This window comes from Miscanthus floridulus, chromosome 9, assembly GCF_019320115.1.
Source record: "Miscanthus floridulus cultivar M001 chromosome 9, ASM1932011v1, whole genome shotgun sequence".
In the NCBI taxonomy this organism is placed as follows: Eukaryota; Viridiplantae; Streptophyta; class Magnoliopsida; order Poales; family Poaceae; genus Miscanthus; species Miscanthus floridulus.
Genome location: NC_089588.1, coordinates 137,330,242 through 137,353,220, shown reverse-complemented (window position 1 = coordinate 137,353,220; position 22,979 = coordinate 137,330,242). Strand labels below are relative to the sequence as shown.

The window sequence follows — 22,979 nt, the reverse complement described above, 5'->3', positions numbered from 1 at the left end:
ACAATCTTGAGCAGCCGCCCGAAGAGCCCAACCATGGAGATGAAGAGGACGATGATGCTAGTAATGCTGGGCAAGATGGCCATAGACACGATGGTGGACATGACCAACGTCGACAAAACCACCACCGCGAAGGTATGAGAGGTAACAATGGATCATATGATGGGGATGCTCATCTTGATGGGGAGATGATTGTTGAGGCGAAATTTAACACCCATGGTTCCCAAAATTCATAGAGTTCGTCTTGCTACTTGTGAGTTCATCGGATATGCTATTTTGTGGTGGAACAAGCTTGTTAATTCCGGTTTGGAACCTAACACTTGGGATAGATTAAAGCAAGCTATGCATGGTAGATTCCTTCCCACAACATATAAACGTGATTTGAAAAAAAAAGTTGCAGCGACTAAATCAAGGAAATAAATCTATCCACGACTACTATCAAGAGATGCAAATCACCATGTTTGGTTATGATGTACAGGAACGTGATGAGGATAGAATGGTTTGTTTCCGCCATTCAGGTTTACGTCGAGAAATTCTGGACATTGTTGATTATAAGGATTATAATACAACCAATCGATTGCTCCATCTTGCTTTGTTGGCTGAAAAAGAACTGCATGGTCGTCAACAAGCTGCACGGAACACTTTTGGGACTTATTCGACACCAGGATCCACATCAGGGCAAGCCAAAACTGCCCCATCCTCAGCTCAGACGTGTACACCAACCCCATCTTCATCACCACGTGTAACAGAGGTGAGCAAGTCTACAGTTGCAGGCCCCAGCCAAGTCCTCTTCTTCGGCCACTTCCACGGGACGTGCCAAACCCATTGTGTGGCACCGTTGCCACGGCATGGGACATGTCATGAAGGACTGCCCAAGTCATCAAGCCTACATTAATTGAAACCAATGATGGTGGGTATGTTAGTGCTAATGATGTTGAGGATGAAGTTGCACTTGTCACTAATCTTGCAGCTCCTGATGATGATGAGGACACGGGTGAAAGAGGGGACAAAGTCTTGGGTACTGCTGCCCACTGCAAATTATGGAACCATTATTGTGCAGCGTGTTTTGATTGCTTAAATCAAGCCAGAAGAGATGCTTCAACACCACAATTTATTTCAGATGTTTCTCATTGTCATGATTACTGTGTTCGTGCCATAATCGATGGTGGAAGCTATAACAACTTGGTAAGCTCAGATCTAGTCAAGAAGCTTGGCTTGACCACATGAGCACACCCTCATCCCTACCATGTTCAATGGTTCAACAATTGTAGTAAGGTGAAGGTGACACAATCTGCGAGGGTGCATTTTTCCATTGGTTCCTACCATGATCATGCTGATTTTGATGTTGTGCCTATGCAAGCATGTTCTCTTTTGTTAGGACGTCCTTGGGGTTTTGATACAGATGCTACGCACCATGGTAGAAGTAACACATACACTCTCAACCACAAAGGGGAAGAAGATAACTTTACTGCCATTAACCCCTGCTGAAATTGTGCAATGTGATCGAGAGCTTGCTGAAAATGAGAAGAAATGAGCCTTAGAATCTACAAATCAGCAGGTTACTCACGCGGTTTACCCACCAAGGATAGACAAACCCACACATAGTTCTAGCTCCACAGGAATAAAGCTAAAGGGTGGTGTTATGCTTGCCACAAAATCAGACCTTGCTGAAATTTCAGATCATGAGTCTTTGTGCTATGCTTTGATATGCAAAGAAGTTTTATTTTCACTTGATGATATGCCCATATCTTTGCCACCTATTGTTACTGACCTTTTGCAGGAATACAAAGATGTGTTTCCAGCTGAGGTACCCCCAGGGCTGCCTCCCTTGCGAGGAATCGAGCACCAAATTGATTTGATCCTTGGAGCAACTTTGCCAAACCGTGCTGCTTATCGAACCAATCTGGATGAGACTAAGGAAATTCAGCGACAAGTCTAAGATCATTTGGATAGTGGGTACGTTCAAGAAAGGCTTAGTCCTTGTGTTGTTCCTATTCTTTTGGTCCCAAAGAAAAATGGTACTTGGCGCATGTGTGTTGATTGTCGAGCTATTAACAATATCATGATTACGGTATCATCATCCTATTCCTAGATTGGACGATATGCTTGATGAATTAAGTGGTTCTACTTTTTTTCACCAAAATTGATTTGCACTCAGGTTACCACCAAATGAGAATGAAGTTGGGAGATGAATGGAAAACAGCTTTCAAAACCAAGTTCGGCTTGTATGGGTGGTTGGTGATGCCTTTTGGTTTAACCAATATACCTAGCACATTCATGCGCTTGATGAATGAGGTTTTACGAGCTTTCATTGACAAACTTGTGGTCGTATATTATGATGATATCTTAATATATAGTACATCTTTTGAGGATCACATAGAACACTTACGTGTTGTTTTTGCTGTCTTACGTGATGCATGTTTATTCGGTAACCTTGCCAAGTGCACTTTTTGCACAGATCGTGTCTCTTTTCTTGGCTATGTTGTGACTCCACAGGGCATCAAAGTGGATGAGGCAAAAATTGAAGCCATCAAGAGCTGGCCAATCCCTCAAACTATCACATAGGTGAGGAGCTTTCTTGGTTTTGCAAGGTTTATCGCCGTTTTGTGAAGGATTTTAGCACCATCGCTGCTCCACTTAATGAGTTGACAAAAAAGGTATTGCATTTCAATGGGGTCCAGCATGAGACCATGCTTTCAACACGCTCAAAGAGAAGGTTAATGTGCCCCTCTACTCCAACTTTTGAACTTTGGTAAGACTTTTAAGTTAGAATATAATGCTAGTGGCATTGGCATTGGTGGGGTACTGCTAGTAGAAGGTAAACCCATTGCTTTAGTGAAAAGTTGAGTGGGCCAAGTCTAAATTATTCCACCTATGATAAGGAGTTGTATGCTTTGGTGCATGTTTTGGAAACATGGCAACATTATCTTTGGCCCAAAGAGTTTATTATCCACTCTGATCATGAATCTTTGAAGCACATTCGAAGCCAAGCTAAATTGAATAAACGTCCTGCTAAATGGGTGGAGTTCATAAAGACATTTCCATATGTGATAAGCATAAGAAGGGTAAAGATAATGTAATTGCTGATGCTTTATCTAGACAATATACCATGTTGTCTCAACTAGATCACAAAATCTTTGGTTTAGAAACAATTAAAAGTTTATATGCTACTGATTTGGACTTCAAAGAGGCTTTTGAACATTGTAGAGATGGCCACACCTAGAACAAATATTCCCTCATTGATGGACTACTCTTTCGTGCTAACAAGCTATGTGTTCCAACTAGTTCTATTCGTCTTTTGTTTTTTGCAGGAGGCGCATGGTGGTGGTCTGATGGGTTACTTTGGCATGAAGAAAACTGAAGATGTTCTTGCTAGCCACTTCTTTTGGCCAAAGATGAGATGTGATGTTGAGTGCTATGTGTCACGATACACTACTTGCAACAAAGCTAAGTCTTGCTTGAATCCCCATGGTCTTTATATGCCTCTTGCAGTTCCTAGTGTGCCTTGGGAGGATATTTCTATAGACTTTGTCTTGGGATTACCTCGAACCAAGAGGGGGAGGGATACTATCTTTGTGGTCATTGATCGATTTTCTAAAATGGCACATTTCATTCCTTGTCATAAGAGCGATCATGCCACCAAGGTTGCTGATTTGTTTTTCAGGGAGATTGTTCATCTGCATGGAGTGCCAAACACAATTGTTTCAGATCATGACGCCAAGTTCTTGAGCCATTTCTGGAGATGTTTATGGGGGTAACTTGGGACCAAGCTGCTGTTTTCCACTACATGCCACCCCAAAGAGATGGACAAACAGAAGTTGTTAACCGCACATTTTCCACCATGTTACGGGCTGTGTTGAAGAAAAATTTGAAGGTTTGGGAAGATTGTTTGCCTCACATAGAGTTCTCTTATAACTGTGCTATACACTTCACTACCAAGGTAAGTCCATTCTAGGTAGTGTATGGTTTCAACCCTGTGCCCCAACAGGTTTGTTACCATTGCCACAATCTATCCAATTAAATTCTGATGCTACATCACGAGCTGAATGGATTCTTAAAATGCATGAGTTAAATAAGACAAACATTAAGAAAATGAATGCCAAGTACAGATCTTATGGAAACAAGGGTAGGAAACATTTAACTTTTGAACCTGGCGATCTTGTTTGGTTACACTTGCGTAAGGATCGTTTTCCTGAGTTGAGGAAGTCTAAATTAATGCCTCGTGCTGATGGTCCTTTTAAAATTCTTGAGAACATCAATGACAACGTGTCGGCCCCTCAATTTGAGAGTCTTTAGTGCATCCGTATTTGCACCAGGATCACACACAAATACACACTAATCATAGGGATGGTAGACAGATATATATTAGAAGGTTCCGAGCTTTATTGATATCTAGAAATAGGGTCTTACAACCGTAGCCCAAGGGGCATGGTCATAGGCTACATATCTAGTGGAAGGCTACGACCGTGAAACGGCATTATTGGTGGTTTCCAAAGCGGGATTATTATACAGCGAAGCGGCATCCTATTCCATAAGCAACTTGAGCGTGGGCGAAACCCTAGCCTCGATGTCACATTCCTACAATCGTATCTCCTTACAGGAAACCTAATCCTCGTGGTATGCTTCATCTTCGAAGTCATAGTCTTCTTCTATGCCAAGGTCTGTGAGTCAACAATGGGTGAGTACATACGTACTCAGGAAGCCCTAACCATAGGGTGGAAATAGAAGTGTAGTGGTGATTATGATTAAGGGTTGGGTCCTAGTAGAGTATTACCATTCCCACTAGTGCCCGGGTTAACATCAATTCTATTACCAGTTTCATTACACATAAAAGTAAAGCTAATCATAGTATCCCATCCTACCATTTGCCCATTCCAAGGATATGGCTATTCAAATAGATTTAATAAACTCTGCAGATGTGTACAAATTTCCCTACATGATAGGTGCAACCTCATCCATGATCAGTGGATGAAATAGACCTAACGAGACCTCGTACCCAAATGTACACGACCTTATATGTCCATATAACTCTATTATGACTTCTCAGGGGTTGGAACACAAAATCGGGAAGATACCAAATCCCCCAAACGTGATGATACCAAATCACCACAAAAGATAAACATGACTCGAACACGGCCTAAAAACCAAAAGCTTAACGTGGAAGATCACATAGCATCCACGCCAACCGGACATAGAAGAAAACCTATCCCCCATATCAGCTCCTGACAATCAGCTACCTACACTAGCCTCGTAGTAGATATTATACCTCTATCTAACAGGGTGTGAGATCAAACCTACCCATATAGACATGTGGCTGTACGAAATAACTCACTAGGCGAGAGGGACTATGAACCGGTCCTTATGTGACCGAGGCGAGTATCTCCCACAGGAATCCTCTCCAGGCATCCCTGCCATGATAAACTACCTCCGTAGTTTACCACTACTCACCCCATGTCGGGGTTTAGTTTCTGGTTTAACAAGTTTTAGGTTCCATTATTATCCCTAAACCTAGTCATGGTGTGGAGCTCATAAAATAACAAGATAACCATTTATCTTAATCATACCGCATTAATCGAGCTCATTCTCTAGGGTAATAATCTCATAGTCATGTTTTAGCATTTCAGTGGTTTAAAGCAAGATGGTAGGGAGGGGAGCTAGGACTTGCCTTCATCATTGTCACCTTCCGGCACGTTTATGAAATTCAGGTCTTCGTCCTCTTGACGATTACCGTCGTTTGTCGGACGTATCGGTCGAAAAATACTACCGCTATATGTGAAATAAAAGGCAAAAGAAAACAAAGAACTATATGGTGGCACTAGGTGCAAATGGTAGGGTTTGATTTTAGATGAATTTTAGAAGTGGTTTCATGCAAACAGGAGTTAGGGTTTAAAAGTTATGTATTTTACAAGTTTATTCTATATCTAATTAACTAGGGTGAATTTTATATGCATTTTCTAGTCCATAAAAGTAGGTGCAAACTACATGGTTAATTTCCTTAATGCATCTAGTTTATTTACAAATTTTTTGGGAATTTTTCTAAGCTAGGAAAATGCATTTCTAACTCTCTGTGTACACTAGCCGGGTGTACCCAACATTTTCTAAAGTGTACCCCACGCTGTGTGTGTGAGGTGTGTGTATGTGACAAGTGGGCCACCTGCTTGCGTCAGCAGTGATGACAACATCGATGTTAAAGCTGTGGGCCCACGTGTCAGTGAAGGATGTGGAGAGAGGGAGGGACTCACGGGGACGGAGGGGGACGGTAACACCGTTTCCTCCTAGTCCCACCTGGTGGAGACAGAGAAGGGGGGGAGGGGGAACTACGATGGATGGAGGTGGCCACACCGGTGATGGAACAGGGGAGGGGGAGCTGGGCTCACCGGAATGGCTTACACCGGCGGCGTCGGCCCTCAGAGGTGGTGGATGAAAGGTGGACGGGGTCTGCGGGGTCACGCCGTAGCTGGTGGCAGGGTCGGCGTTGGCAACGGGTGCCCGTGGCGGCGATTCCAGCTCGCCGGAGTGGTCGGGGCGGCGCTGTGCACTAGACTCGGCCCTAGAGGCCCTATATTACTCAGCTAACTACGTGTACGTGTATGTGGGTGAACAAGAAGTGCAGTTGGGGTGGTGATGTGCCCTGGGGTGGCCTCGCTGGTGATGGCCAATGGCCATGGCGGCTTGCCGGATCTGGGCTCACGGGGGCCACGCACTACAGAGACCTAGGCTAGCAACTATCTACAGAAAAAGGAAAAGGAGATGCTTCGGGACTCACCGGTCGCTCCAATCGGCCAGAGACGCAGCGGAGAAGGAGAAGAGAGGGGGCGACGCTGATGGCACCGGTGGACTCCCGAATTGGGGAAAGGTGAAAGAAAAGGGGAAAGAGGAGGGGAATGGGGAAGAGGAGGGGGAGATGAGGTGTTCCCGCCCTCAACGAAGCTGGTGGTGGAGAGCGCAAGGCGAGAGCATCGTCTGCCGGGCCTATTTATAGGCCGGCTAGCCAGTGTCCCGGCGGCGAGATATTTCTCATGGCCGTCCTTATCTAGCTTGCGGGTGCACCGCTGACCTCATCTGGTCACATCACCATGGCTGGCGCTCGCCCATGCGCATGCCAGAGTGCCTTGGCGGTTACTCTGGCGGATTGGCACAGCAGCGACCATGGCATCAACCGTTGACGTGTTCACAGTGAGGGAGAAGAGGGAGAAGAGAAGAAAAGAGAGGCGTCGTGGGGTCTCGCTGTCTCCGTGTCGCCGTTGACGATCCGCTAGCACCGGGTGGCACTAGCGGGTGCTGTGCCGCGTATGGCTGCCAGCCGCGAGGTAGGCGACGAAGCTGGTGGGCGGGGCCCGGGTGTCAGTGGGTGAGAGGGAGGAGAAGGGGTAGCGGGCGAGGCCAGCCCGACCTGGTCCGCGGCGCTACTGGGCCGGCTCGCGCGGGAGGAAGGGAGGGAGGAGGGGATGGGCTGGCCTGCTGCGGTGGGCCGAGGGAGAGAATGAGCCCGTGAGGCTTTTTCCAATTTTCAATTCCCTTTTCTATTTCCTAACTCAATTATGCACATGTTTAAACGATTTCAATTTTAAATTTGAATGCATGAGTGTGTAAAAAGGTGCCACCATAAATTCAACAAGTCAAGCAGTCATTCACACACAAAGTTTCACACATATATTTTTATGTTCCTATGTTGTTTTATTTGTAAAAATTATGTAGGTTAGCTATATATGTTATCTCCTATGCAAATTTTTAAAAAGTTCAAATTTTTAGTGATTTCTAAATCTAGGTCAAATTTTGGGGTGTTGCACAATGCATACAAGCTTGAGTTGCCTGCAGACTTTGGGGTTAGTCCGATGTTTAACATTGCAGATTTGAAGCCTTACTTGGGCAACGAAAATGCGCTTGAGTCGAGGACAACTCCAGTTCTAGAGGGGGAGGATGATGAGGACATCGCTCCATCAAATACAATCCCTATCACTAATTCGACACCGAATTGTTTAGAAGGACCAATGAAAAGGGCTCATGCACGTCATTTGAATTATGAGGTGCGTTCATTCCTTATGTTACATACTAATATTCATGAGGATGGGATCCGACTAAAGTCTTGTGATGTCTTATTGCTTAGGAACATGGGATTAGCACAGTTTACATCCAACGAGCTATGGTTTACTCAAAGCACAAGAGCTACCTCTAGTCTTGATACACCATTTACATTGAGCCAACCTCCGCTTACGCCAACTTCAAGCTCTACACCAAGTTTACGCTCAAGCAACAAACTTTTACATGCACAAGACTGAGTTCACATGACAAGTACTCCAACTTCACATAAAACTATGTACCAACCTGTGCAGTTTCGTGGTGCATGCTATAAATGATTGAAAAGCCTATCAAGTCTACTTTCTAACCCAACAAACGGGGCGTCTTTTGGACTTCCCAATAAAGAGTTATGGTTCATTTACTGAAGGCTGCACACAAGCTCAGAAGACGTGTGTGAACTCCAAGAGACTTTATGGAAGCTGAACCAATTGGTCTTCCACTTCCCCAAGTGGTGACCTACACTCATAGCCTTCTAGGAGAGTTGTTTTGTATTATAAATATCACCTATGTACTGCTACAAAACTTGGGTTTTGTTTAGATTGCATCTGCACAGTTTGTGAAATTTTGCCTCTGTACCGGACCAACTAGGCTGCTACTTTGGTTTGTGATTCCCCAAATTGAAATTTCAGGTTGCCTTTACCAGTTCTTGCTTGTGTTCTTGAATTGCTTGCAGGGATTAGACTTTTTGGCCAGGTCATCCGGGTTACGTGCTCGGTTGATAACCATCGGAGCAGTGGTGTTGTGATTGCAAGGTAGTCGATCTGCTTGGTCGGAGTCCTTGGATCATCTACGTCGTGATCTCCACAATTCGACTTATCATCTATCTACTGGAAGGTCGGGCCTTAGTTCCCATTAACACCGACATATTTCTTTAGTATTCTATTCAGATACTTCAGTCAAATGTGCATCAGGACATTTGTAGTTTCCTTCATTGCCAAATACTCTTCTGTACAACAATTCTCTGGAGTTATCAAGGCAAAGGGGTTTTAGCAGGTAAGGACCACCCACTTGTTCAGCTACCTTGAGAATATATGGGTTGTTGTGATAATTATGTATCCACCATTATCATCAGGCAAAGCACATCTAATCCTTTCCCATACCGAGATATCCCATATGCCATCAATAACAATGCAGTACCTGCACGTAAGACAAGATCACATATATCATAAACAAATTAGATTAATCATGTAGCTGCTTTTCTTTCAGACTTACTGCAGACTTGTTTTTTGTATACATGGCAGCTATAGTATAACATAGTGACGAATATGGTGAAAATTGACATTAAGAAATAACATTTAGATAAATAAATCGATGACTAGCGGTATGTGATTCCTTCATATGTCTTTGTCTGAAGAAAACTTCTAAGTTCACCAATGAGCTGCCTCTCATCCTAATGTTTCTTCATTGATGTTCTTGCCAGCAAGTTCATAAAACATGCCCTTGAGCAATTTCGTCATGTCAGGAGTTCGAGACACTGAAACAAAGCCCCAGCAATCAAATTGTTCTCTGATCTTTTCATACACTACATTAGCAAGAGTTAGTCTTTCCCAGCCCCACCACCATCTCCCGTCGGCTCAAACTAACCCCGTCGGCTACGGTGCTCCGTCAGGGACCCAGAACCATCCCCCACGTGCCTGTTGTACCGTCACGGGTGCTCCTTCCGCGCGCTGCCCCGGTTGTTGGCCCTCGCAACAGAGAGACAGGCAAGCAAGGGCGCGCGGGAAGAGGAAATTTTTTCGCTACGACACGCCGCCTTCCCGTCCGTGACCGCTCGACCTATTTCCCCCAAATCCTTTTCTCCTCCTCCTCTATCCGCCACACACGCCGCGCCATCCAGCCCGCCGCCTTGGACCTCGCCACACCCAGCGTCGCTGCCCGCCACCCACGCAACCAGCCACCAGACCCGTCACCCCCGCCCCGCCCCTGGATCCCAGCCCCGCCGCCCCCAAAATCCCGAGCTGGTACCTCCAAAACCACACACCACTGTTGCTGTTCTCCACCGAAGTGCAGAGGCAGCACAAAGATCCATCTCATCGTCTTCTACACATCCAGTCACCAATCCTCGTCTGCCGCTGCCACCCAGGTACCACCAATTCTGTTCTTATGCTGAAAGTGAAAATTTCTTCTTCTTTTTTTTTTAACTGAAGCAAATTCGTTTTGCCTGTATGTGTTCGGCTGTGAAGGTGGCTGCTTTCAACCTCACAGATATGAAGTTGCATCACCAATCCAAGTTCATCTCCCTGCTCCGTGATTCCAGGTACTTGCAACACTGTCACCCCAATTGCTTGTGGAGAACTTCGTTTTTTTAGGCCTGAAGCAAATTGTGCTGTATATGTACACAAGTGGGAGAGGTGAACCATGGTCTGAGAGATATTTTCTCAAGCGTCCATTGACGACCTCGAATTTGAGCTACTGATTGTCCAGTGAAGATCTAGTTGGTTAGTTCTCCCCCTGATTTTTCTTCTGTACTGTGTAACCATTTCAACAATTTCAGGTTGCACACTGCATGCACCATGACTATCTGAAGCAAACTGTGATAGTATTAATCTGACTATCTGAAGCAAACTGTGGTACTTGTACAGAAGGTGGGAAAGGGGAAGCATACTCCTGACTCATTTGTTTGAGCTCCAACCATCGACCTCATATTTGTCCAAGTGGAGCTGACATCTACTTCCAGCCTAATCTTAAATTATACACATTTTGAATAGCTGGTAGGTTTTTCCTCTGTAATATATTGCCTTATGTAACTGATAACTGTGAAGGCATTCTTCCCCTCATTAAAAATTTGAGACTTTTAGCTGTTCAATACTTACTTTAGCATTACACAATTTGAATTAGAGAAAACATTCTGTGAACTGCTGGTGTGTGATAAACAGCTTGTCACTACTGGTTGTTTAGTTGGTCTATTGAACTGGGAGTTACTATTTAGTGATAAGCATTTCTTGCAATGAACCTTCCATAATCCAAAAGTATTATAAATTAGCTAAAGAAGCTGATGCAGAATCCTATGGTGAAGACTGTTATGAAGACGAGGATTTCTAAAAAATGCTTCTTCCTTTTTTTTGAAAATTATTGTACTAATGTTTAAGTCTTAGTTCTATCCTAATCTGGACTCAGTGCTATGTATCTTTTGTGTATGTATCTCATGTGGGATTGGGTTGTGATTAGCAAATATGCAACTAATTTATTTGGGATCTGAATTATTTTTGTCTTAACTATGTTTAAGGTGCTGTGGAAAACAGTGGACAGGACCTTAGTGCCTAATGAAAGCAGTTGCAGAATGTGAGTCCTAATTTTCCTTGATGCCCAATCCATACTTTTTTGGAATTCTTCTACTACTTAAGAATGTTCACTTGACTTGTCTAGTTATTACTGTTGTTATGTACGCTAAGGTGCTTCATTGAAACAAGGTCTGCTGCAGAGTTAAATGTTGCAGAGCTATATGTGAAGTCCAATTAACTACTTGAGATAATTCCTTGTTTTGTGAACTTTGAGCTCTGTTATTTCTAACTGTAGCGAGCTTTTGGTAGACAACACATTTAGTACATGTTTTTTGCTTGTAAAAAACTTTACTGGGAAAACACATTACTAACTCATGAGTAACTCAGCACAAGTTATGCCTGAAAACAGTTTTTTCAGTTTTTTCATCTACCAATACCGATCAGTTTTCCATAAGCATTATGACATGATCTCTCATGAATTGTTATTTTTATCTTATGTTGAATGTAGGATATGGAGATGAATGATGTAGCAGCTACTGTGTATCACTGTCGAAGTGCTTGTAGGAAGTAGTAATGGATAAACTTCTATTTCCTACATATGTTAGAGGCATGAATTAGCATTGCAACTTGGGTCTGCTTACTTTATTTTGCAAATAGAAGCTAGCTACCTGTAGTTCTGTTGGGAGGTACATATGCCATCAAAAGTGCCTGTTAGGAGTTAGAACTTTTAACTTGTGCTACTTGTTAGGAGTTAGCACTTGTAACTTGTGCTGCCTGTTAGGTACCTAACTAGAAGGGTAACTAGGAGGCACTATATCTTTGTATTTATGAACAACTTGAATGATGTTCTAAGATTATTGAATATAATATATATTACTTCAGTGTGGATGAATGGTTCTACTACTTGCTGTAATATTGTTTTTAATTGTTAATTACTTGCTGTGGTTTTAATGGTTAAAGAATCTGTATTTCAGGAAAATAAAATTGAATGAAAAGATGTTCCCTGATGATAGTTTACCGTCAGGAAAGATGTTTGGCAACCGACGCGGAAATGCAAGTATCCCTGACGGTTTATTGGCTGACAGTGAAAGTTCGGAATTTTCCTGACAGGTTAGCGGCCGACGGGGAAAGTTCAAACTATCCCTGATGGTGCAGTAGCCGTCAGGAACTATCCTTGATGGGAAGCTTCCCAACCGACATGGTAGATCTTTCCTGACGGTTAAGACCGTCAGGAACTATTCCCTGTCATTTGTTTCCCGACGGGTCATCCCTGACGGTAGCCGTCACGGATGACCTTTCCTGACAGTTTTCGGTGCTTTTCCTGATGGTCCTGGCCATCACGGAAAAACTTGGCTAGGGTGGTGCCCACCAAATCCTACTATGAAAATTATCTTGCCTTGCCGCTTGGACACTTGTTCCCTCCTGTCAGCATCTTGATTAGCTCATCTCTTTTGTCATCAATGCCAACATGCTCTATTACCTTCTAGTAGTGAACCAATAAATGAGGATCAATATTCAGTACTAGCAAGCTTTGCCACACCACCATCCATCTTGATCTTGTACCTCTCACGCCGCTCGGAAACCTCTATGACACGCCTCTTGATGTCCCTTAGATATGTAGCAATCCTACAACGAATATTTGAACCTTGTCCACAGATCAACACTCCTGGTGATGAACGCTTTGAAGCCAAGTGGCTTGGACTGTTCACTACCCGTGCCGTGCACCATGAATGTGGCAGTAATGTTCTCGAAGGATAGCTCTCGCACAAAGCTAGCACAGATCTTGTCCTAAACGTTAAGCTCGTCGGACGAAGCCTTGGTTGTCTCCTCTAGGGCACTCTTCAGTCTTCATGCTCTGGAGCTCAGGCTGGAGGAACATGATCTCCCCCTTCACCCCTTTTGTAGCTTGTACTCGCTGACGAGGAGATTGCCAAGCTTGACGATTTGGAGGGCCCATCACCACATCCATGGAACAGTCCTTGAGATTGGGAAGGCGCGCTGAATAAAGTTGTTGTTTTTGTGTGGAACGGTGTAGGTACTGTGGATGCATTGCACTTGCAGGGAGCAAAGGCGTCAGAGTTGAATGGTACTCTACTCACCGGTGGCCGCTGGTCCAAAGGAGTGGCAACTTTTGTCGCTGGCTCGATTCGAAGTGGCTGATGCTGACTTGGCACCGGTGTGCAGGACCAAGGCTGGAGTACTCGACGGGATTGGATGGATGGTGCCGTGGCGATCGAGGGGTGAATCGACGAGAGCGATAGAAGGGGACATGACTGAAACATGTGGCCTAAACTAAATGGAAAAAAATGAAGGGACGATGCGGCTGAGTCGAAGCAGAAAGTCATGGCGGAAGTCAGAGAGCTGCTGGTAGTTGATTTTTTTTCTTTTTTTACAAAAAAGCTAACATCGTTCTTCCTTCTTTTCAATAGTATTTCGGCAATGCTCCCTATCGGGCATCCGTCTGTCCGGACGGACCCCACCTGTGCTGCATGCCGCACGCCCCTGCCCATGCCACATGCGGCCCGCCCACTCCACTTGCCCGCGTGGATTCACCGCCTCCACCGTGTCTCCCACCGCAGAAACGCTCCATTCGCCTACCGAGGCCACTGCCATGGTCTGTGCCGCCGTTAAGCTCTGCACCAACGACCTCCGTGCCACTTCGTGGCATCGAGCTCTGTGCCGATGTCGAGCTCTATGTTTCATGCGTTTCAGATGTATGTTTCATATGTTTCATCTGGTTGTTGTATGTGTTTTATCTAGATGTTGCAAAAGTAGATACGGTGTTGTATATGTTGCAATGGCTAGACACGTATGTTGTAAGTGTATGTTTCTAATGTTTCTGTTGTTTCAGACGTATGTTGCAAGTGTATTATCTGAATGTTGCATATGTGTTCAAGTGTTTGTTTCAAATGTTTCACCTGTTTCAGACATATGTTGCAGCAAGTGCTTCATGTTGCAAGTGTTTTCATTAGTAGACGCGGGAACCGAGCGTAGGCGGAGGCGGTCCCGCGGGCGTAGGCGGTCCCCGAGTGTGCACGGAAAGCGAAGCAGGCCGGGGCGGTACCCACATGCATACGCAGCAGCAGGCACGGTAGCACAGGCGCGTGCAGGTGTAGCAGCAAGTGGGCAGCATGAGAAGCAGCAGCAGGTGGCCATGCGTCGCAGTAGAAGGCGAGCGCACATCGACAGTAGGCGCGGGCAGGTGCTGCAGGTAGGGCAGCCACAGCAACATGCGCAGCAACCGTGGTAGGCGCGAGCGTTCAGACGTCCGGACGATAGCCACGCCGAGAGTTTACTTTAAAAGAAAAATACATGTGTGGTCCCTAAATTCGTCATAAGATATCAATCGGCTTCTCAAACACAAGAAAATACATTTTCAGTTTCACTTTTTTTTAATAAGGTATCTAAATATCTCTTATAAAGTTAATTCTCACTATATGTTCTATCTCAGCATAAAAGCTATCCACATCATCTTCAACTAATAGCCATGTTATCTCACTAACTTTTAACCTCTTAATGCAAAGCTATCCAAGTATTCATAAAATGCTACATTGTTTTGTTGGTGCATCATCTTATAATTCAATTGTGAGGACGTCACTCCAGCCGTCGAGCTAGTACTGTGTGTTAGTCCTCTCGACTGACATAGCACTAACTCGAGGGTCATGGGACGACTCCCTGGAGTCGTCACCCACTATCTCCATTAGCTCAGCTAAACCGTGGGATCGTCATAGAGGAACGCAATGATTCAACCATCAAGAATTGTATAACACAAAAATCACATGACAATTAATTAAGAAATTTACAAGTTGCGATAAGAAAATAATTAACAAGTTAGAAATTCCGGTCATCAACTCAACTTAAGTTACTTATCTCGATTTCTATGTTAAACTCTTGTATAGCCGCTTTATTAGAGTAATAGAAATTTTCGGGGGACGCCCATCCCTTGCACTTCTAAGCCTTTGACTTCACTCAAGCTTGGCTCAAGCGGGCGCCAATTCTTTCGACACCTATAACAGCTTAACGATAGTAATGTGGCTGCGATTGTACTTAGAGGACTTATTATATTCCAACATAATTATTTAGTGGATACAATAGATGTAATAAATAGAGATTTGTAAAGTTTGCAAAAAGGCATGACTAAGTTAATGCAAGACATGCTGCTATGCTTAGGTTGCTATTCATGGCTGCAGTCCATACATGGAGTCCGGGTTTCAACGTGGCACCAAGACTTGTAACCACGCACACTATTGATACCCACCTCAAAAAGATCATGACCGATGGGAGACAAAAAACATATACAAGGGGAGGGTTTGTAACATGGACAAAAGGGTGCAGATAAGGTTGAACCACAAGGTTCATTAACATTTGCTTGGCAACATATTTGATTACGGGTTGAGAGTGTTTAAACATGTATTTGGGAAGGATCAGGTTCTCGCGGACGGTCTGGTGAGCATGGCCAGACAGTCCAACGGTGCCTAGGGTTTTCAGTAGAAGATTCCTCAGGCCTAGTGCTATCATGGACGATTCGGCAGGATCTGCCGAATGGTCCGGCAAAAAACTACGATAAAGGACCGACATCAACCGATGGGGTTCCTTTTCTTATCCCCATCTGGTCACACCATGCCAAAAGTCGAATTCACTGCTCCCACCATGTGCTCGTGCTTACCAGGAGGCCGTTCGTTGCCCATGTGCTTCTCCAACTTGTTTCAGGGGCAAGCTTCCAATTTTTTGCTCCAAACTTGTTTTCTCTCCTTTGATTCAAACTTAGGCTTAGCCTGATCTATTTTTTAGCTATGGATTGAACTAGGAGATATTGGGGATCTTGTAGAGGATGCTTCACTTGTGCAAAGGTTTGATGAGCTATAGTGGATGAGAACTAGAGATATTGTGGATTTGGTGATTCATGGGCACTGTTCACGCTGTCCATGCTCTTGTGGACGGTCAGACCAGAAGCGCTAGACGGTCTCCTAGAACACTAGTGGAAGATAACAGTCTGAGGGTGTCTGGGAATGGTCCATGGTTCTCGGACGATCTGCTAGAATAGAGCGAACTATCTACCCGAACACTTCCAGCGCTTGTTCTAGATTAGCACGGTTCCTTACCAACACCTAGCATAACAGGATTTCTAAAGGTGGCTACCGACAATAGACACCTCTACAAATCGTTTCCTAGAAATCATTGAAAAATCATAAATTGGTCCAAATAGCAACTTTTTTAATCCGGGGAGGCCTCACCAGGTGCACATAAATTTCCCGTGATTTTTCCATTCATAGTGCTCATAATCTATTTGTTGATACCACTTATAGGCCAGTTCCGTATCATGATTCGACTTACGCTGCTTGTAGCTTCCATGCAATTCTAACTCAAGTCATGGAAGAACTCAGGTACCGCTGGTACTATGCAGGTTCAATGCCCACATCACATGGAGTACATGGCACTTACATTTTGCTTTAGGTCCTTGCCCATTTGCAATACCTCTAGATTTGTTCAATATTTGGTGGACATGTGCTCATTCTTATGAAACAAAAGAGAGTGCACTAATTCATGCGTTGATATACATTAATGTTGTGCTTGTTACCCAACTAGGGATGTTCGCCAAACGAACTATGTCACGGCACGTGGTAACCAGCAGTAGTGGGTGTGCTCCACTCATTTTTTGGTACTTTGGTTTGTAATGACTTGGTCTCTACCTATTAAAGCATGTATATATGTTTTCTAATTAAGATGTATTCATATATCGAATCTTTTGAGCAATATGATGGCAATGAGATATATATGATGCACAAGTAATATTAGATAGCAACCTCTATTTAATTGTAATAATAATTCATATACAAAAGTGGGAAAATAAAGATCCCTGCCGGTTGAAGCCACTAACCTCCATTTAATTCTATTTAATTGTAATATAAGAAATCAAAGTTAATAAGGATGGTTTACTCCAATAAAGCTGGTGAATAAGTTTTGATCAGGTTAAAATTATGCTGATGGCATTACAATCACAACATAGAAACCTAAACTATTTACAAGTGACACCTATATCTACTCCTTCGGTGTATATACATCTGCAGATGAAAACTAAGCACCCACAAAACATATCCTTGCACTCTTATTAGGCCTAGTTTTGGTGGACAATGGTTTGACCACAGCCACAACCATGAATGGGCGTATAAAGCATTATTTCAAGCATCATAAGTCATTGTAGGGGGTTCTCTTAACTCCAATTCCACTGGACATCCAAAAACAGGCGTAGGCTTCGGATCCTTCTTGTAGGCTTCATCTTTGAAGCACAACTTCCACCTGAACTGTGTCACTAGATAGTGCATGGCCACCATTGTTTCTACCCTAGAAAACTCAGTTCCAGGGCACATTCTTGGCCCTCCCCCAAACGGCAAGAAGCTGTATGGTGGGATTGATGAGCGCTTCTCAAAGCGAGATGGGTCAAACTTGGTGGGTTCAGTGAAGAACCTGGAATCCATATGTCTAATGCTTTGGGCTGCGAAGACCTGCCATGTTGTGAAACAAAAGCCAATTATTCTGACAATGAAAAATAAGCGAGTTGGTGAAAATACGTGCACAAAAAGATGCCTACTTTCCAGCCTTTGGGGATGTGATAGCCCTGATATTCGTTGTCCTTGGTAGCCGTTCGGAAGCTCCCAAATACTGGAGGCACTGTCCGCAGTGTCTCCAATGCCACCCTCCATGTGTTCTTCATGCTTGAAACATCTTCCCAAGTTAGAGCACCATCTGTTCCATTTTTATTTTCGATCTCATCTTGCTCTGCTATCACGTATATGATGTTAAAATATGATCACTTTGAATGAAAGGTGAGACCATGTAGATTCAAAAGTGTAGGCACTGGTGGACACTACAGTCTAACACACACCTTCAGTGATTTTAGCAAGGACGTCTGGCTCATTTGCGAGGTGGCGCATCATGAAGGTGATTAGAGCTGAGGTGGTACCCTTGGAGCGCAGAACGAGCATGTAGGTGACAAAGTCAGTGGTGGAAATAGTACATCGTTCGTCCAACAATGACTCCTCCCTCTTCTTGGCAAACATTACGATGGTTTCCCTAATATTAGCACTGGATCTCATGCCCTTGCCGAATCTGGTGAAGGTTATGTTCACTGGAAATGACAAGATTGCATCACCTAGCAACTGGAAGTCGGTAGGAAGGGCATCTACTATGGCGGATGCTTCTTCGCCAAAGACAACAGATCAGATGACCCCAAGCGTAAGACTCCTTGCCAGCGGCAGGACCTACAAGGTCATCAAAAACACACATTTCACGTCTTAACCTTATAGTTGTTTTTGTAATAAAGCCTTATAAGTAGCGAATTTAGTTGTTGTGAGTGGGCTATATATGGTACCAATACCGTCTACAAGGTTAATCTTTGACTAACAATGTCTACAAAAATATAGAACTTGATGGAGACAATTATGTACTATGAAAACTAATTACTTTCCATGATGAATATAGTAGCATCAACCGTAAGTTGTATATCTATTTAGAATTTTAATTACTGTTGGTCAAAGCTCAGAATGTTTGACATAGAACAAAATTAAATAGAAACACATAATTTATAATTGGAGGGACCACGCGCGAGGGAGTATATATCTTACACTGTAAACAGAATTCACTATACAAATGAAAAAAAATATCCAAGTGTCAATCATTTTGTCCTTACGTTGACAGTGTTGCGACCAACCCAGTTGAGCTTCAGCTGCCTTCTGACCTCGCCGTCCATCTTCCCCACGTACCTTCTGACCATCTCAGGCCTCAGGTAGTACCCCTGCAGTGCACTACGCACCTGCTTCAGCTCGTCGCCGGTGAGCGTCAGAATGGAGCGCCAGAGGAGGGAGCGAAGCGCACGCGTCTGCGTGAGGATGAGGCCCTCGTTGGTGAATATGAAATGGTTGGCCGCCGTCCCAGCGAGCAGCACTGTCGGCGAGCCCAGCACGGACATCTTGGACACCGGACCATATCTCTTTATCTGCGTCCGGAACCACTGGTCGTCTGTGTTGGTGCGTAGAGCATGGAGGAGGGAGAAGGTCTGGCCGATGACCGGGATGCCGAGGTTGCCGGGAGGGAGATTGTAGGTTGAGCAAGACCTGTGGTTTTTCGTGACGAAGTGGAGGAGAAAGGCTATCGCTGCTGCAGCTGCAAGGAGCACGATGAAAGCCATTGGAAGTATGCTGGGAGAGGGTTGCAGGGAGCACGATGAAACTTGGGGGTTAGTTAGCGGCGTTGGATACTTAAAAGTCTGCTTGTGTAGATATATAGTGCTGTGTAAAGTGGAGATTAATCCATATATATCTTGTTTTTCCACATTTAGTTTTGACATTCATGTCATCCCAAATGAGTAGGAAAAGCATGTACTATTGAAATAGACCATGCCCCATATGCACGAGGTCGATGAGTTTTGCTACTGTGTTAACTTGAACACATGAAAAACATGTGATTATGACTCGGAGGGAGACTGCAATTTTCAGTTCTCCGTGCTACTAAAAGGGTATATATGTTGATAAGAATCTGTGTTTCAGGGTGCAACTAACAAAATTGCCATGTCTACGTGTGTGGTGGTTTGTTCTTCTCTACTTTTATTATCCAAAATGGATGCAGTGACACGTTGTGACCACAAGAATGTGTGGCAAGAAACGTACGTATGTACAAAAGAAAAGAACAGGATGGTTCATCGTCTGAAAATGCTGGTGAAGACGTGCCATGAACTCGGTTCACAGAAGAGTGATGTTGAGGTATGTTAAAATCGATATGGGGCGGAAGCTAGGGTACCAAGGACAAGTAGTCACAATCCCGTGCAGACAACTAGACAAGTATTGCTCTCCACGTTTTTCATGCTTATAGAACTACTTTCCTGTATCCTGAATGGACGAGGACTATCACAAAATTGAATGAATTCTGAAAGACGGAATCAGCACGAGTTAATTAGTTCCATGTCGGTGTAACTACTTGTAATGCCAACAAGTCGAGAGCAGATCAGGGAGCTTCATCACAAGCATTTTTTTACCTTCAAAGCGTACAAATCTTTAAGCACAACTAAAAGATTAAAATTGAATGGGGCATAACATGAGTTTTGCTGAATCACAGAGTGATGTATGACAATTATCCATACATAATTCAGTGATGCATAGCAATTTTCTTTTCTTAGGCCACGTAGTTTTAGACTGTGTTCATCTTTTAAAAATACTTTTTTCTGGTGAAACTTCTATGCAAATCAGCTTCACTCTGTGATTCAAAAGCAGCTGCTTGGAGAGTAAAACTGATTAATTACTGTTAACCTTAAATAGCAATGGTCGACTGTTGTATGGTGACTCAAATCCTACTTGTAATAGGACTTAAGAGAGGTATGATATTAGGACTTCTATTTCTATTAGGACTTGAGCATAGAATCCTACTAGGAGTAGGACTTCTAGTAGGAGTAGTACTCCTACTTGCTTGTATGTATGAAAATCTTGTAGGGGACTATATAAACAAGGCGTAGTGGCCATAGGCATCAACCAAGCTAACACATGGGTCATGGGGGCTCCTCTCGAAGGCTTATAAGGAGGAATTGTGAGCGCTCGGGAGGATTAAGCTATATAGTTCTATTCGATTAGATTCTTATATAGAGCAAGAATTAGTGGGTCCTAGAGGGTCAAGTACGTTTGTGACAGAGAGACAATCACTTGTACTCTTTTGTAGTTGTGCTTATATAATTTTTTTGTTGGCTTCGCCAAAACCTAATCTCTTGCCATGATTGGTTCAACATCGTCATCTAGTGTATTTTACGAGATTCATCTACGTCGTTCTTGATACGGTGCAACTTTGTGCCATACTCGTAATATCATTTCAAAGATTGGAGGACTGTTGCACTCTACATATACCGCTTGTAATGTCATACTCGTAATATCATTTCTAATTCGGGTGAACTCTACATATACTGCTCGAGAGGTTCAATGTAAATCATTTATCCAATTCTATTTCTCCTACATGGTACGGTATCATGAGACTAGGTTAACCATAGCCACCACTCGATTCCACACTGCGCACCATTCTTTGAGAACTTATTTCCTAGTCAAAGTTGATACTATTATCAAATCTCATGATGCAATCTTCTTAAAGAACTTATTTACTATGAAAGATTTCAGTAGCAATTCAAGATTTCATTTTGAGATAGTTCCTGAATTTACAACAAGTCTCCGATTGAGTCTTTCGAACAACCATAAGAGGAATTCCTTTACAGGAACAACCATAAGAGGAATTCCTTTAGAGAAACAACCATACGAACACGATGCTTGGGATCCTCCATCTTTAACTCCAACAAGGTTGAGGACGACATGGATCAAAAAGCAGGTCAACCAGTGAAGTTGAATCCATTTTTTTTAACCGTTTAGCAAAACTGCTTCTCCTGGTGGATAAAAATATCAAATGACCATAATACCCACCTTATTTTTCTTTTCTTTCTTTTCTTCTATCCCCAGCCTTATCTAACACCTACCCCAGCTCAGTTCTTTCCCGTCGGTACGGAGTACTCCCCTCGGTCCCCAACCTTCCGTCAGAAACGCTGACTCTTCCCCTACGTTCGCCATATACCGAAGGGAAAGGGTCAGGCACCGTCAGGGGCGTTGCATGCAAGGCCGAAAAATAGAACTCGCGCGCTTTTGGAAAAGTATCGGCCCACGCAGCAGAGGCAGAGGCGAAAAGAAAAGCGCGCGGCTGGCAAGCGCACAAGGCGCGCAAGGGGAAATTTCCCCATCCTTATCCTCTCCCCAGTCCCCCAGTCCCATGCGCCGCCCGGGCTTCTCTTCTCCTGTCCTCCCCCCAGATCTGGCTCTTCCTCGGTCCTCGCCTTCCGAGGTGGCTCGGGCCTCTGTGCTCTGGGCTCGGGCCTCTAGGCGGCGCTGTGGCAGGCGCCGCCGCGACGGACGGCGCGGGCGTGGCTTCCGGCTCTGCGACGGACGGCGCCGCGTACGAGGGCGCGGGCCGCTGCCGGCTCCGCGGCGGGATGGGCGACGCGAACCTGCAGGTGGGTGTGGAGGACCTAGTGGGTGGTGGCGTGGATGCGGCGTAGGCGCCACAGCACAGGCGGCATCCATGTGTCAGTAGTCTGGTGCAGGTGAGCAACCCTTCGCTGCCTTAGTTGCTAGCAATATCAGGCTATCAACACTGCTTCTCCTCTCCCTACGGTAAGACGTTGCAGACACTTGTTCTTGGTACCTTATAAATCGATCTGGTAGATTTTTTAATTATGCCTTTGCAAATCTGGAATTTTAGATTATTGCAATTCTTGAATTGTTATTTTTTTCATTGCTTTCATTCAGTTACTTGCTGTCAAACTCACCAATAGGCAATAGCTATGAAATCTGCCAATGTAAGAATGATTTGTTACTCTGCTACAGAAATATTTATTTGAAGTGAAAGTAGGGGTAGAGATTTTGTGGGCATGGTACATCTACAAATTCTATTGCATGTATATAGGCTGCAGATGCATCTTGGAACTACCTTGTTTCTCTGAACTACAGCTATTCATGCTCAATAATGAACATGGTGAAGGATTTTATTCTGTACAGACTTTGCGAGGCATCATTGGTAGTTAAATAAATATTTAATGTTCATATCATAGCCTGACGTATTGAGATAACTGTTTTAGCAAGATATCTTATTGATTGCTTGTCACTACTA

The 22,979-nt window shown here is 44.1% G+C and overlaps 1 long non-coding RNA gene and 2 pseudogenes across 1 annotated transcript; 1 reads left to right on the top strand and 2 right to left on the bottom strand.

Moving 5' to 3' along the window:
• The window catches only part of LOC136481057 (disease resistance protein RGA5-like), a 42,335-nt pseudogene extending 27,882 nt beyond the window's left edge, over positions 1-14,453 (bottom strand).
• Positions 10,597-12,173, top strand: LOC136483056 (uncharacterized). The gene is made up of 3 exons (XR_010765295.1): positions 10,597-10,787; positions 11,303-11,358; positions 11,806-12,173. It is a non-coding gene; the product is annotated as an uncharacterized lncRNA (long non-coding RNA).
• Positions 14,454-17,129: 2,676 nt separating the features above from the next.
• On the bottom strand, positions 17,130-19,678 carry LOC136483055 (cytochrome P450 716A1-like; annotated as a pseudogene).
• Between the last annotated feature and the right edge of the window lie 3,301 nt (positions 19,679-22,979).